Source organism: Coregonus clupeaformis, chromosome 20 (assembly GCF_020615455.1).
Source record: "Coregonus clupeaformis isolate EN_2021a chromosome 20, ASM2061545v1, whole genome shotgun sequence".
Lineage (NCBI taxonomy): Eukaryota > Metazoa > Chordata > Actinopteri > Salmoniformes > Salmonidae > Coregonus > Coregonus clupeaformis.
This window is the reverse complement of record NC_059211.1, coordinates 49,083,609-49,098,358: the sequence shown is the minus strand read 5'-3', so window position 1 is coordinate 49,098,358 and position 14,750 is coordinate 49,083,609. Positions and strand designations below refer to the sequence as shown.

The 14,750-nt window shown below is 43.2% G+C and overlaps 1 protein-coding gene across 1 annotated transcript in view; it reads right to left on the bottom strand.

Annotated features, from left to right (window-relative positions):
• The window catches only part of LOC121533590 (cortexin-1-like), a 33,033-nt gene extending 28,738 nt beyond the window's left edge, over positions 1-4,295 (bottom strand). The window contains 1 exon segment of the mRNA XM_045205802.1: positions 4,189-4,295. The gene's annotated coding sequence lies outside the window, so the exon portion shown is untranslated.
• Between the last annotated feature and the right edge of the window lie 10,455 nt (positions 4,296-14,750).

Here is a 14,750-nt window from a genome sequence, read left to right as displayed (position 1 = left end):
CTTCTGTACCTCTCCTCGCCCCTACCTGGGCTTGAACCAGGGACCCTCTGCACACGTCGACAACAGTCACCCTCGAAGTACCGTTACCCATCGTTCCACAAAAGCCATGGCCCTTGCAGAGCAAGGGAAAAAACTACTTCAAGGTCTAATAGCGAGTGACGTCACCGATTGAAACGCTACTAGCGCGCACCGCTAACTAGCTAGCCATTTCACACCGGTTACACTTGCTAGTGCTTAGCAAAGCTACATTCGGTTAGCAAACTGTTAAATGCTATTTTCTTATAAATATAAACACTTTCAACACATTCTATCGTCACATTGCATATGTACATATATTACCTGAAGTAAACTAAGCCTTTGTTCATAGAAAATAAATCTAATAGAAAGATTGTTGATAAAGTACAAAAAGTTTGGATGCCATCTTGTTCCCTTTGCTTACATGTAAACCATTAGCAACCTAGCGTACCTCCATTACTTAAAACTCCTTTCAATTACCTTCAAACATCACCAAACTCATGGACTATGTAGTTAACCATGCCTTCTTAATATTTTGTGAGTCATATTGTACTTTGCACATTACATACTTGAATGAACATGGTGGAATGAGGAGACTGAGAAGAGTTAGCAGTGTTCAGTATCAGGCATTCTCCAAGTTAGAAGAAGAAACATCCAAGACCTCACGATCCCACTAACGCTCCCCATTGACATCACAGCTCCCCCTAGCGGCGGCATATACATTACTTTCAACGCAATTACCTGGGAGGCCTAGAAAATGAAACAAGGGATGGCTCCATAAAATAACGAACTAAATAAAACATAAAAAATATGACCATACATACAGTTGAAGTCGGAAGTTTACATACACTTAGGTTGGAGTAATTAAAAAACTAGTTTTTCAACCACTTCACAAATTTCTTGTTAACAAACTATAGTTTTGGCAAGTCGGTTAGGACATCTACTTTGTGCATGACACAAGTCATTTTTCCAACAATTGTTTACAGATAGATTATTTCACTTATAATTCACTGTATCACAATTCCAGTGGGTCAGAAGTTTACATACACTAAGTTGACTGTGCCTTTAAACAGCTTGGAAAATTCCAGGAAATGATGTCATGGCTTTAGAAGCTTCTGATAGGCTAATTGACATAATTTGAGTCAATTGGAGGTGTACCTGTGGATGTATTTCAAGGCCTACCTTCAAACTCAGTACCTCTTTGCTTGACATCATGGGAAAATCAAAAGAAATCAGCCAAGACCTCAGAAAAAAAGTCTGGTTCATCCTTGGGAGCAATTTCCAAACGCCTTAAGGTACCATGTTCATCTGTACAAACAATAGTACGCAAGTATAAACACCATGGGACCACGCAGCCGTCATACTGCTCAGGGAGGAGACACGTTCTGTCTCCTAGAGATTAGCGTACTTTGGAGCAAAAAGTGCAAATCTATCCCAGAACAACAGCAAAGGACCTTGTGAAGATGCTGGAGGAAACAGGTACAAAAGCATCTATATCCACAGTAAAACGAGTCCTATATTGATATAACCTGAAAGGCTGCGCAGCAAGAAAGAAGCCACTGCTCCAAAACCGCCATAAAAAAGCCAGACTACGGTTTGCAACTGCACATGGGGACAAAGATCTTACTTTTTGGAGAAATGTCCTCTGGTCTGATGAAACAAAAATAGAACTGTTTGGCCATAATGGCCATAGTTATGTTTGGAGGAAAAAGGGGGTGGCTTGCAAGCCGAAGAACACCATCCCAACCGTGAAGCACGGGGGTGGCAGCATCATGCTGTGGGGGTGCTTTGCTGCAGGAGGGACTGGTGCACTTCACAAAATAGATGGCATCATGAGGAAGGAAAATTATGTGGATATATTGAAGCAACATCTCAAGACATCAGTCAGGAAGTTAAAGCTTGGTCGTAAATGGGTCTTCCAAATGGACAATGACCCCAAGCATACTTCCAAAGTTGTGGCAAAATGGCTTAAGGACAACAAAGTCAAGGTATTGGAGTGGCCATCACAAAGCCCTGACCTCAATCCTATAGAAAATGTGTGGGCAAAACTGAAAAAGCGTGTGCGAGCAAGGAGGCCTACAAACCTGACTCAGTTATACCAGCTCTGTCAGGAGGAATGGGCCAAAATTCACTCAACTTATTGTAGGAAGCTTGTGGAAGGCTACCCGAAACGTTTGACCTAAGTTAAACAATTTAAAGGCAATGCTACCAAATACTAATTGAGTGTATGTAAACTTCTGACCCACTGGGAATGTGATGAAAGAAATAAAAGCTGAAATAAAGCATTCTCTCTACTATTATTCTGACATTTCACATTCTTAAAATAAAGTGGTGATCCTAACTGACCTAAGACAGGGAATTTTTACTAGGATTAAATGTCAGGAATTGTGAAAAACTGAGTTTAAATGTATTTGGCTAAGGTGTATGTAAACTTCCGACTTCAACTGTATTTGTGTGCATCACACTAGCTCCATCCTGGTAGCACAGTGGACAGAGAACAGAATATTATAGGTTCGAATCTCACTGATGCCATGTGTTTGCATGATTAATGCCTAAGGAAATGTCTGTGCTTGGAGTTCCAAAAAAAGTTCATCCAAAATAAGCTAGCAGTGTTATTAAAAGTCTTATTGAAACATTCAGTAAATTCCCTTTTCAGAGCGTTAATAAAACCTCACAGGAAAACTTTCAAGGAACCATAGTAAAACGTTCTCAGTACCTCCCTGCAACCTAAAAATAAATGTTCCCAGAAAAGGCAACATTTTAAAATCTGTTCTCAGAAGTTTTTACCAATCAGGAAACGTATGGCATCGTTCGCACAACCAATGTGAAACCAAAAACATACATTCCCTCAACTTCCAAGGAACCAAATGTGCTAGCTGTGTTGTGTCTTGGCATTTGTTGAATTTATATTCTGTAGTCGACTATATACTATTGAGAAAGGCATTGAGGCAACGCAGCAGAACATACTTTTTAATGTTTGCATTAGTTTGGTAGAGCTAAACAGCTGACTATATGGCTGCGAAGTCTACACTATTGTACAAAAGTTTCAAACCCTTTTTAAAAGTCATAAAAAATACTGATCAAATATTTTATCTGTAAAATGTTTATTATTTTACAAAACAGGGACACTTATTGACAGGGGCGTCAATTGGGTATGGCAAGGTATAGCAGTCGCCATAGCCTAGCTCAACACCAACAATTTAAAATAGGCTACTAAAATCATTCCAATCACGATTAAAAGGCAAATGCAGTTTATCCGTATTAAAGGCTGACTTTAGGACCATGCGGCCTCCTGGGAGCGGGAGGTTAGGCTCTTTGTAACGATGCAGCTGCAGGGACCAGCACAACTTTTTCTCAAAACAGTGCAGAGGTAAAGATGGCTGTAGTACAGATGTAGGATCTTAATTTGAGACAGTTTGCTACAGCAGGAAAATAATCCTGCAGAAACAGGAAATGTGAATTATGTGGATTATAATTAATTAACATTTTTCGTTAGGGCAAATCAAGTCTGAAATTTAAAAAGGGAAATTACTTTACACGCCTTTTAAAAACTGAAATACACTACAAGGTTGCATTTCCTGCTTTGCATGAATATTATTCGCAACAAAAGCGATCAAATTAAGTTCCACCGTCTGTAGACGGCTTTGGCTAGGTAACTGCTGTTTGATTTAACAATGACATAAAACTAAACTAGAGTTTTAATCCTGGTGCTGTGCTAGTGCATAGCAGCTAATTCTTGTATGACATGTTTGTAGAATGGTAAATCCCCTATTTGGCTGAGGTGAACGAAGCTACAGCAACAAGGTGATAATGGCTGGAGTCAATTTAGCTTGTTTTTGCTGTTCTCCAAATTGCATTTTAATTTTTAAATTGTGTAGAAATGCAGTAAATTAGTTTCAATTTGACACAAAACCCTTGGAGGGGGGAAATCCCCCTCGACCCGTCTCTTTGCCATACCGTTGGTTTAGCTGAAATGACGCCCCTGCTTATTGACATGCAATGTATTTAAAAACCTGTGATTTACATACATTTTCCACATTACTACAGTCACTTCGAAAACGCAGATTGACATAACTACTTTTACATCGCCTCAAAACCTATGACAGATAGCCTATTAGAAACAATGTCACGATGAACGTTTCTCAAAACTGTAGGCTAATAGTGTTCACAAACCTGAGTTCTTGAGAGATGACAAGTCTGTATCCGTTACAAGAGTCGGGTTTGGTCAAACTTCGTGCTCTGTGATGTGCGCTCGTCCCAGAAGCGTGCGCTTTCCTGCCTGGGGGCGACTATTTGATATTAGGGATGTTGTTGCGCGAGCCTCTTAAAGCACCCCACCCACTTCCCTTTCTGGAGACAGTCATCCAATCAGGAAAAAATACAACATCACATAACACAGTAACACAAATGCCTATGATAGTAGCCTACTGTAATATCGACAGTATTTGTGTCATACCGTTTGTACTGACATGTAGCCTACTGTATGTGCATGTACTGTTACAATTTTGATACAATAGGCCTATACTGTAAATAGGCTAATTATAATGTTGCGCTTTCATTGGATCATTTAAATCTGATTATTAATTTATACAAGTGTGAGGACAAATGCATGTTTTTCAATCCATGAGACACACAAATGGCAGCATCTGTGTTCCTTTGACACCTCATAAGGCTTCAAAATATTGTGGTGAAATTCAGGCACTTAACCCTAACCCTCTTTAGCATAAAAAAATATGAATGTTAATCCAGCCCTCTATTTTTAGAGCTCCCCCATCAGTCATTGTGTAATTTCAACACTGCGTGCATCATTCCACTGCCTCTTAAAACTGATTGGACTCCATCCCTGCCATACATTTTCCTTATACATCTCTAAATCTGATAATATTGAATGAGTAGCCTGCTAGTGTGCTGAGTTGAGTTTCTACTATGTTTGTTGGGCTCTGACTGGACCATAAAATGAGCGAGAGTATCAGTTACAGTGAAGCCAATACTCATCTACAGTCTCTGCTGTGTCTCTGCCAGATCTCACCTCACCACCATCACTGTCCCTCTTTCACCTCCAAACATGCCTCCTCCAGCCTGACCATCCATCCTTTCACCTCTCTGCCCCTCCATCCATCCTCCCTCCAGCCCCAGTCCCAGGACCTCTCTCCCAGGCTTCGGTCCATGTGAAGGTGGCAGCTGGCTCAACTGTGCCACCTGCTGCCATCCTCTGGTCACTGCCAGGCTTTAGCGGTGCAAGTCAAGGCGCTTAGCCAATGCCCCCTCTGATGGGTCAGACGAGCGGGGGTGAGGGAAGAGCCACAGAGTCGTTACAGATGGGTCCTGCATTCCGCACGCCCATAATTACATTTACTACAGCACTGCTCCTGCTCGCAACCTTCCACCATTTGGCTGGCAAAGGGACCCAATCTGAATGTGTTTTATGTTGTCTTGTTTTTTGTTTCCATGATCAACTTTGTTCCCTGAATTCTAAACACAGTCAGTTTAACTTAAATGGATGACAATAATTTGAGAACAATGTCAATTATTCCCTATTGGTTCATTTCTGAGGAGAGCTATGTTAGCCAACACGCTATTCTGTTCAAACCTTTGACAACCCAGCTGGATACACACAAATGACCAGGTTGTTAATTCTGATTAAACCAATTGGCTTCCCTACTGTGCTAAAAATGTCCCTGACCATTAGAGCGAGAGAGCGAGAGAGCGAGAGAGAGAGAGAGAGAGAGAGACTAACAGTGAGTGAGTGAGTGAGTGTCACTGTCACTCATGTGTCTGATGGGAGGTCTATGGAGGAGGAGGAGGAGGAGGAGGAGAGGTTGAAGTTGAGGAGGCTGGAGTGGCAGTCCCAGAGCACCCCAGCTGGCTGGCTTGCAGTTGTAGCCTGTTAACCAGGGTGAGTGAAGTAGCTGAGGCCAGAGAGGCAGGCGAAGACAGGGGAGAGACAGGTGGCCCAAGCCAATCAATAACCTGGATAATGAGAACTGAAGGGTGTCATTATGGTCACCCCTCAGGCGGAGAACGCCTCCTCGTCCGTAAGGAGCTCTGTCTTCTCCTCAGAGCGCAAACACACCTCATTAAACTTTAGAGCTGGCCAAAGACTTTACAACATTTGCTGAAGATGCAGTGCTTTGTTGTTTTTCCTCACAAGCAACATGGCGTTTTTCCTTGTTTTAATGTAGAATGAAACATTGAATAACCACAAACAAGATCAAATAAAGCCCAGTGCTTATTAATATTAGTGGGTGTTCACATATGCTGTGGTTTAGGGCAAGTTTTCACTTATAAGCCACACATAAGCTATATAATGGGGACATACAGAGTCCAGGTATTTCAACTAACAGACAGGAGTAGAAATTACTTTTCTAAGTATCCTGTAAAAGCAAGGTGGTTTGCCCTGACAGCTCAAAACTGGAGCTCATACAATTGACCCCTGTTCATACAGTGGGGAGAACAAGTATTTGATACACTGCCAATTTTGCAGGTTTTCCTACTTACAAAGCATGTAGAGGTCTGTCATTTTTATCATAGGTACACTTCAACTGTGAGAGACGGAATCTAAAACAAAAATCCAGAAAATCACATTGTATGATTTTTAAGTAATTAATTTGCATTTTATTGCATGACATAAGTATTTGATACATCAGAAAAGCAGAACTTAATATTTGGTACAGAAACCTTTTACAGAGATCATACGTTTCCTGTAGGTCTTGACCAGGTTTGCACACACTGCAGCAGGGATTTTGGCCCACTCCTCCATACAGACCTTCTCCAGATCCTTCAGGTTTCGGGGCTGTCGCTGGGCAATACAGACCTTCAGCTCCCTCCAAAGATGTTCTATTGGGTTCAGGTCTGGAGACTGGCTAGGCCACTCCAGGACCTTGAGATGCCACTCCTTAGTTGTCCTGGCTGTGTGTTTCGGGTCGTCATGCTGGAAGACCCAGCCACGACCCATCTTCAATGCTCTTACTGAGGGAAGGAGGTTGTTGGCCAATATCTCGCGATACATGGCCCCATCCATCCTCCCCTCAATACGGTGCAGTCGTCCTGTCCCCTATGCAGAAAAGCATCCCCAAAGACTGATGTTTCCACCTCCATGCTTCACGGTTGGGATGGTGTTGCTTACAAGCAAAAGCAAAAACTAAAGCAAGAAGTACCAGTGAATCGCTCAATACAGAAGTGGTCAGATGACGCAGATGCTAAGCTATAGGACTGTTTTGCTAGCACAGACTGTAATATGTTCCGGGATTCTTCTGATGGCATTGAGGAGTACACCACATCAGTCACTGGCTTCATCAATAAGTGCATCGATGACGTCGTCCCCACAGTGACCGTACGTACATACCCCAACCAGAAGCCATGGATTACAGGCAACATCCACACTGAGCTGATGCTTTCAAGGAGCGGGACTCTAACCCGGATGATTATAAGAAATCCTGCTATACCCTCCGACGAACCATCAAACAGGCAAAGCATCAATACAGGACTAAGATTGAATTGTACTACACCGGCTCCGACCCTCATTGGATTTGGCAGGGCTTGCAAACTATTACAGACTACAAAGGGAAGCACAGCCGCAAGCTGCCCAGTGACACATACCTACCAGACGAGCTAAATTACTTCTATGCTCGCTTCGAGGCAAGCAACACTGAAGCATGCATGAGAGCATCAGCTGTTCCGGACGACTGTGTGATCACGCTCTCCGTAGCTGATGTGAATAAGACCTTTAAACAGGTCAACATTCAAAAGGCCGCAGGGCCAGACGGATTACCACGGCTTGTACTCCGAGCATGCGCTAACCAATTGGCAAGTGTCTTCACTGACATTTTCAACCTGTCCCTGACTGAGTCTGTAATGCCAACATGTTTTAAGCAGACCACCATAGTCCCTGTGCCCAAGAACACTAAGGTAACCTGCCTAAATGACTACCGACCCATAGCACTCACGTCTGTAGCCATGAAGTGCTTTGAAAGGCTGGTCATGGCTCACATCAACACCATTATACCATAAACCCTAGACCCACTCCAATTTCCATACCGCCCCAACAGATCCACAGATTATGCAATCTCTATTGCACACCACACTGCCCTTTCCACCTGGACAAAAGGAACACATACGTGAGAATGCTATTCATTGACTACAGCTCAGCGTTCAACACCATTGTGCCCTCAAAGCTCATCACTAAGCTAAGGACCCTGGGACGAAACACCTCCCTCTGCAACTGGATCCTGGACTTCCTGACGGGCCGCCCCCAGGTGGTAAGGGTAGGTAACAACACATCTGCCACGCTGATCCTCAACACGTGGGCCCCTCAGGGGTGCATGCTCAGTCCCCTCCTGTACTCCTTGTTCACCCATAACTGCATGGCCAAGCACAACTCCAACACCATCATTAAGTTTGCCGACGACACAACAGTGGTGGGCCTGATCACCGACAACGATGAGACAGCCTATAGGGAGGAGGTCAGAGACCTGGCCGTGTGGTGCCAGGACAACAACCTCTCCCTCAACGTGATCAAGACAAAGGAGATGATTGTGGACTACAGGAAAAGGAGGACCGAGCACGCCCCCATTCTGATCGACGGGGCTGTAGTGGAGCAGGTTGAGAGCTTGTCCACATCACCAACAAACTATCATGGTCCAAACACACCAAGACAGTCGTGAAGAGGGCACGACAAAGCCTATTCCCCCTCAGGAGACTGAAAAGATTCGGCATGGGTCCTCAGATACTCAAAAAATTCTACAGCTGCACCATCGAGAGCATCCTGACTGGTTGCATCACCGCCTGGTATGGCAACTGCTTGGCCTCCGATCGCAAGGCACTACAGAGGGTAGTGCGTACGGCCCAGTACATCACTGGGGCCAAGCTTCCTCCCATTCAAGACCTCTATACCAGGCGGTGTCAGAGGAAGGCCCTAAAAATTGCCAAAGACTCCAGCCACCCTAGTCATAGACTGCACGGCAAGCGGTACTGGAGCGCCAAGTCTAGGTCCAAAAGGCTTCTTAACAGCTTCTAGCCCCAAGCCATAAAACTCCTGAACAGCTAATCAAATGGCTACCCGGACTATTTGCATTGTCGTCACCCCCCCACCCCCCCCCCACCCCTCTTTTTACACTGCTGCTACTCTCTGTTTATTATCTATGCATAGTCACTTTACCTCTACCCACATGTACATATTACCTCAATTACCTTGACTAACCTGTGCCCCCGCACATTGTTATTTTTCTTCTTTTTTTATTTGTACTCATCTAAATTTTACTTAACACTTATTTTTCTTAAAACTGCACTGTTGGTTAAGGGCTTGTAAGTAAGCATTTCACTGTAAGGTTTACACCTGTTGTATTCGGCGCATGTGACAAATAAAATTTGATTTGATTTGATAAAGCTTTAATTGTTCCTCTGCTGATCTACATGTTGTAGAGAAGCAGGAAGCATACATCACAGCACTACAGCCACTGACCAGTCCAAGCCCCTGTCCCAGACACTCTCCTGGCTGACCCACACATCATGGACCATTAACTATTCAATTTTTATGTAATTATCCCAAACTGTCTGGCCAGCGCTCAGGCTTCATCCTTATGGGTATACTCTGCCTCTCTGGACATTACCAAGCACCTGCGCAACCTTGAAGTAGTACATATACAAAGCCAGGGCAGTTTGTACCGCACAGCATGTAGGAGAATGATGACTCCCATTCACTATCCACTTCTAAAGAGCCAACAGGTACAGATCAATACAGTGAAGACATTAATCAGTCCTGATATTCCAATGGGACTGCTCTTATGATGCCAGAATGAGAGTGTGGTCTGTAATAGGTACATAATAGGTACTGTAATAGATATAATTAAGGCAGAAATGGATTGTAGGCCACAGTGAGAATACTTTAATATTCATAAGATGTTAATTATGCATGACTATGTAATGGTAGTAAACAGTCTATATCTGTGTTTACAGAGGTTGTGTTGGTTGGCTGGTCGGAGAAGTCTGAGGATGTCGGATTGATGCAGGCCTATTCCTTGGACAGTTGTGTAGTGAGACTTGATCGTGAGGAAATCGTGACTTCAGTAACCCTGACACACTGTAAAACTCTCTCAGCTGCTTCTACCATCAATGTTCTGTTTCTCTCAATAACCTCCCTCAATAGCCTATAGCAGAGCAAACAAGTCCAGCCTGAGGGTAAAGTCCCAAGCGGCATGGATACAAGCCAGCACAGTCTTCCTCTTTTCTCACTTGAAATTGCAGAATAAAATGAGCTATCACTCATTTAGCAAATTAGCTACAAAATGTAAAGTCTTTCCGTATTTCAATGATGGACAATGATAGGGTAGGTCCATAACATGATAGGGTAGGTCCATAACATAATAGGGTAGGTCCATAACATGATAGGATAGGTCCATAACATGATAGGGTAGGGCCATAACATGATAGGGTAGGTCCATAACATGATAGGGTAGGTCCATAACATGATAGGGTAGGTCCATAACATGATAGGATAGGTCCATAACATGATAGGGTAGGGCCATAACATGCAGCATGGTGAAGTCATTTGTATTACATAACATAATGTATCTTTCTGTGCAATGTGTGCATACTGCTTTGGCTATCCCTTAGTCATGGAGGAGGGCTGGAGAGATACAGATGCTGTATCTTAACTAGATCATCCTGTTGTTACAGGAATTTTCCTGCACAGCAGGAAATGCAAACTTATAGTGTATTCGAGGTTTAACAAGGCTTTTAACATATGTAATTTCCACTTAAAAAAGGTCAGATTTGATTTGCCCTAACAAAAAACGTATCAACCCCTACCAAAAATGTCCATTAATTATAATCCACATAATAATTCACACTTCCTGTTGCTGCAGGACTATTTTCCCGCTGTAGCAAACTGGCTCAAATTAAGACGGCAAACTTTAAAACCCTCCCCGATGTGGTGAATGATGGACGGAGTCAGGCGCAGGAGTAAAATAACCGGATGCAGATTTATTCCTTCCAGACATACAATGCGCCTACAACGGCAATTGAGACAGATACAGGGGAAACAATCCTCCCTGACCAAACACAGTCTCAGAAAATACAATAATTGTAATGACACAGGGGAAAATCAACCCTGGCAAAATAAATGAGAGAGTAACTCAACCGAGCTACTCTCCTCCCACATAGAACAATCACTCACAAAGACAAGGGGGCAGAGGGAACACTTATACACAGACTAATTAGGGGATGAGCACCAGGTGTGTGTGATTGACAAGACAAGATAAGTGGAGTGATAAGAATGGGAGCGGCAGTAGCTAGTAAACCGGTGACGACGAACGCCAAAACCTGCCCGAACAAGGATTCGCATCACCAGAGAATTAATGCTGGCTGCATTTAAAATGATTGATAATTTTCATAAATTAATTAAAATAAATAGCTTAATAAGGAATGAGGGCTGAGTCGTGCCAGAGAAGCAGCCAGAGAAGCAGCCAGCCACGCAGATGCCATGTATCACTTTCACATTTGTTTTTTTCCTCTCTTGCCAGTGGAGAGAAACTCACCCAGTCCCTCGTGCACATGCACATGTAAGCACACACACACACACAGGGCCTGGCTAGGTCGTCCTCGAAAAATATGTTTTTAACCTCAAGGATCTTTCCAGGTTAAAAAAAGGGTTAAGAGAAAGCACCTCTAACCAGGGTATGTCTCCAGTGGTTTAACTGGATGTCCTCTGCATTTAACCCTTAAAGATTTGTCGGGGCATAGACTCCACAAGGTGTCGAAAGCGTTCCACAGGGATGCTGGCCCATGTTGACTCCAATGCTTCCCACAGTTGTGTCAAGTTGGCTGGATGTCATTTGGGTGACGGACCATTCTTGATACACACAGAAAACTGTTGAGCGTGAAAAACCCAGCAGCATTGCAGTTCTTGACACACTCAAACTTGTGCACCCGGCACCTACTACCATACCCTGTTCAAAGGCACTTAAATCTTTTGTCTTGCCAATTCACCCTCTGAATGGCACACATACACAATCCATGTCTCAATTGCCTCAAGGTTTAAAAATCATTCTTTAACCTGTCTCTTCCCCTTAATCTACACTGATTGAAGTGGATTTAACAAGTGACATCAATAAGGGATCATAGCTTTCACCTGGTCAGTCTATGTCTTGGAAATATGTTTTCTACACTCAGTGTTGTTGTCTATGTAATGTGATTAAACGCAGACTGGGTTCAATTTTGTTCAATCACAGGCTTGTCTGGAGTCATCAGAAAGCATTGACAGGGATTCTCCCTCAGATGAAGATATCAGCGGAGTGATTGAGGTCTTCAGTCCAATCACAGTCTTGATCTCCAGTGGTCCAGGGAGGAGGAAGGAGGTCAGGCTTCCCCAGCCGAGGAGTGACCAACCAGGCAGGAAATTACATGTTCAGGCCCCTGAACCAACTGCCACCAGCTCCATCCAACCACTGATTAAACAAATTCTCATCCAAAATTAAAGCCAATCAAAAAGCAGTTATTTGACAGAGCTTAAGATGACAGTTGACTAATTAAGTGACAATTTTGGTGTATTTACTGCCACTTTAAAATTAAGCATTACCTGCCATGAGGTCATCAATAATGGAAAGTGTTACTTATGAGTGAAGGAGTTCTAGAGGTAATTATGTTGGGCCAAATGGATTTCTGCAGCAAAGTAAAGTGTGCTTTTTATTGATAGGGACTCTCCTGATTGCATGGGGGAAATCACTGAGTCGAGCAGAGTCCATAGACCTCTAGTGATTTGTTTCTCGAAATTAACAGTTTTTAGGATAAAGTCTGAGGAAAGCCCATAATAGTTCTCCAAACAGAACAAGGGGAAAGTTCCGACTTTGAATGACCATTTGATCACAGTTGACCTGACTGAACACGATGAATTAAGTTTAGTCGCGCTGAGGTTGGCAGGTTAAGAGGAAAATCGCTTGTTACCTCTGGGAACCGACCTAACCTATGTGGTGTTAACTGAAGCAACTGCACAAGAAGCTTCAATGGAGCCATGAAGGCATTCACTAGACTAGAGTGGGGTGGAGAGAGAGAGAGAGAGAGAGAGAGAGAGAGAGAGAGAGAGAGAGAGAGAGAGAGAGAGAGAGAGAGAGACACACACACTGGGTTGATTTTGATATTTTTGTCTGGGATTTAATTTCCTCCCTTTTCATATTTTATCAAAAGCTACCCCTGCTTCCTAAATCTCCTCCCTGCCTCCTCCCCTGCTATCCATCATGCAATCTGACTTTAATATGCTTTAGCAAGGAATATAAGCCATTCATCACGCTGGCGAGGCCCAGGCACTGCCATGCGGCACATTTCATAGGCCAGTAAGAGGCGGCGGAGGCCAGCTGTAGCGCCACTAATACTGCTATTTATTCCGATGGGCAGAGCCGGATACATCCGTCACTCCCAGCTGTCTCACAAGACACCCCCGGCCACGCCTTTTATGGAACCATGATTTTGTCTCTTGATTGGCCTTTTGAAATGGGAGAAAGGGAAGGGAAGAGGAGAGGTGGAGAGAGAGAGAGAGAGTGAGAGAGAGAGAGAGAGAGAGAGAGAGAGAGAGAGAGAGAGAGAGAGAGAGAGAGAGAGACAGACAGACAGACAGACAGACAGACAGACAGACAGACAGACAGACAGACAGACAGACAGACAGACAGACAGACTGCATGTTTGTAAGTCAAGGTGCACTTTGTGAATAGATACAGAGATATAGTAGTTATATACAAAGTACAGGAAGTACTGCAGATTTGGAATGAAAACCCTCAAGGTTTTACCATCTTTACTCCTTGAGGGAAATCAGGGCTGGACTCACCTAGAGGGTCTCTAGCAGTATGACACTATGTGTCCTCAATATTCCAGGAATAATAAGTCATTAATACCTAAATCGATTTTAATATCTGGAATTAGCATGCATAGTTATGTAAGTCAAAGTGCTAATTAGCCATCTTTAATAAATGAAAGACACTATTATGACTATTAATTACTGTACCATATAATTTCAGTACAATTAATACAATAAATACAACTATGGGTTCAGTTCTTTAAACTCAATCCATATACAGTGGCTTGCAAAAGTTTTTTTTTTTTTTTCACCTTTATTTAACCAGGTAAGCCAGTTGAGAACAAGTTCTCATTTACAACTGCGACCTGGCCAAGATAAAGCAAAGCAGTGCGATAAAAACAACAATAACAGAGTTACATATGGGGTAAAACAAAACATAAAGTCAAAAATACAACAGAAAATATATATACAGTGTGTGCAAATGTAGCAAGTTATGGAGGTAAGGCAATAAATAGGCTATAGTGCAAAATAATTACAATTAGTATTAACACTGGAATGATAGATGTGCAAGAGATGATGTGCAAATAGAGATACTGTGGTGCAAATGAGCAAAATAAATAACAATATGGGGATGAGGTAGTTGGTTGGGCTAATTTCAGATGGGCTGTGTACAGGTGCAGTGATCGGTAAGGTGCTCTGACAACTGATGCTTAAAGTTAGTGACGGAGATAAGAGTCTCCAGCTTCAGAGATTTTTGCAATTTGTTCCAGTCATTGGCAGCAGAGAACTGGAAGGAATGGCGGCCAAAGGAGGTGTTGGCTTTGGGGATGACCAGTGAGATGTACCTGCTGGAGCGCATACTACGGGTGGGTGTTGCTATGGTGACCAATGAGCTAAGATAAGGCGGGGATTTGCCTAGCAGTGATTTATAGATGGCCTGGAGCCAGTGGGT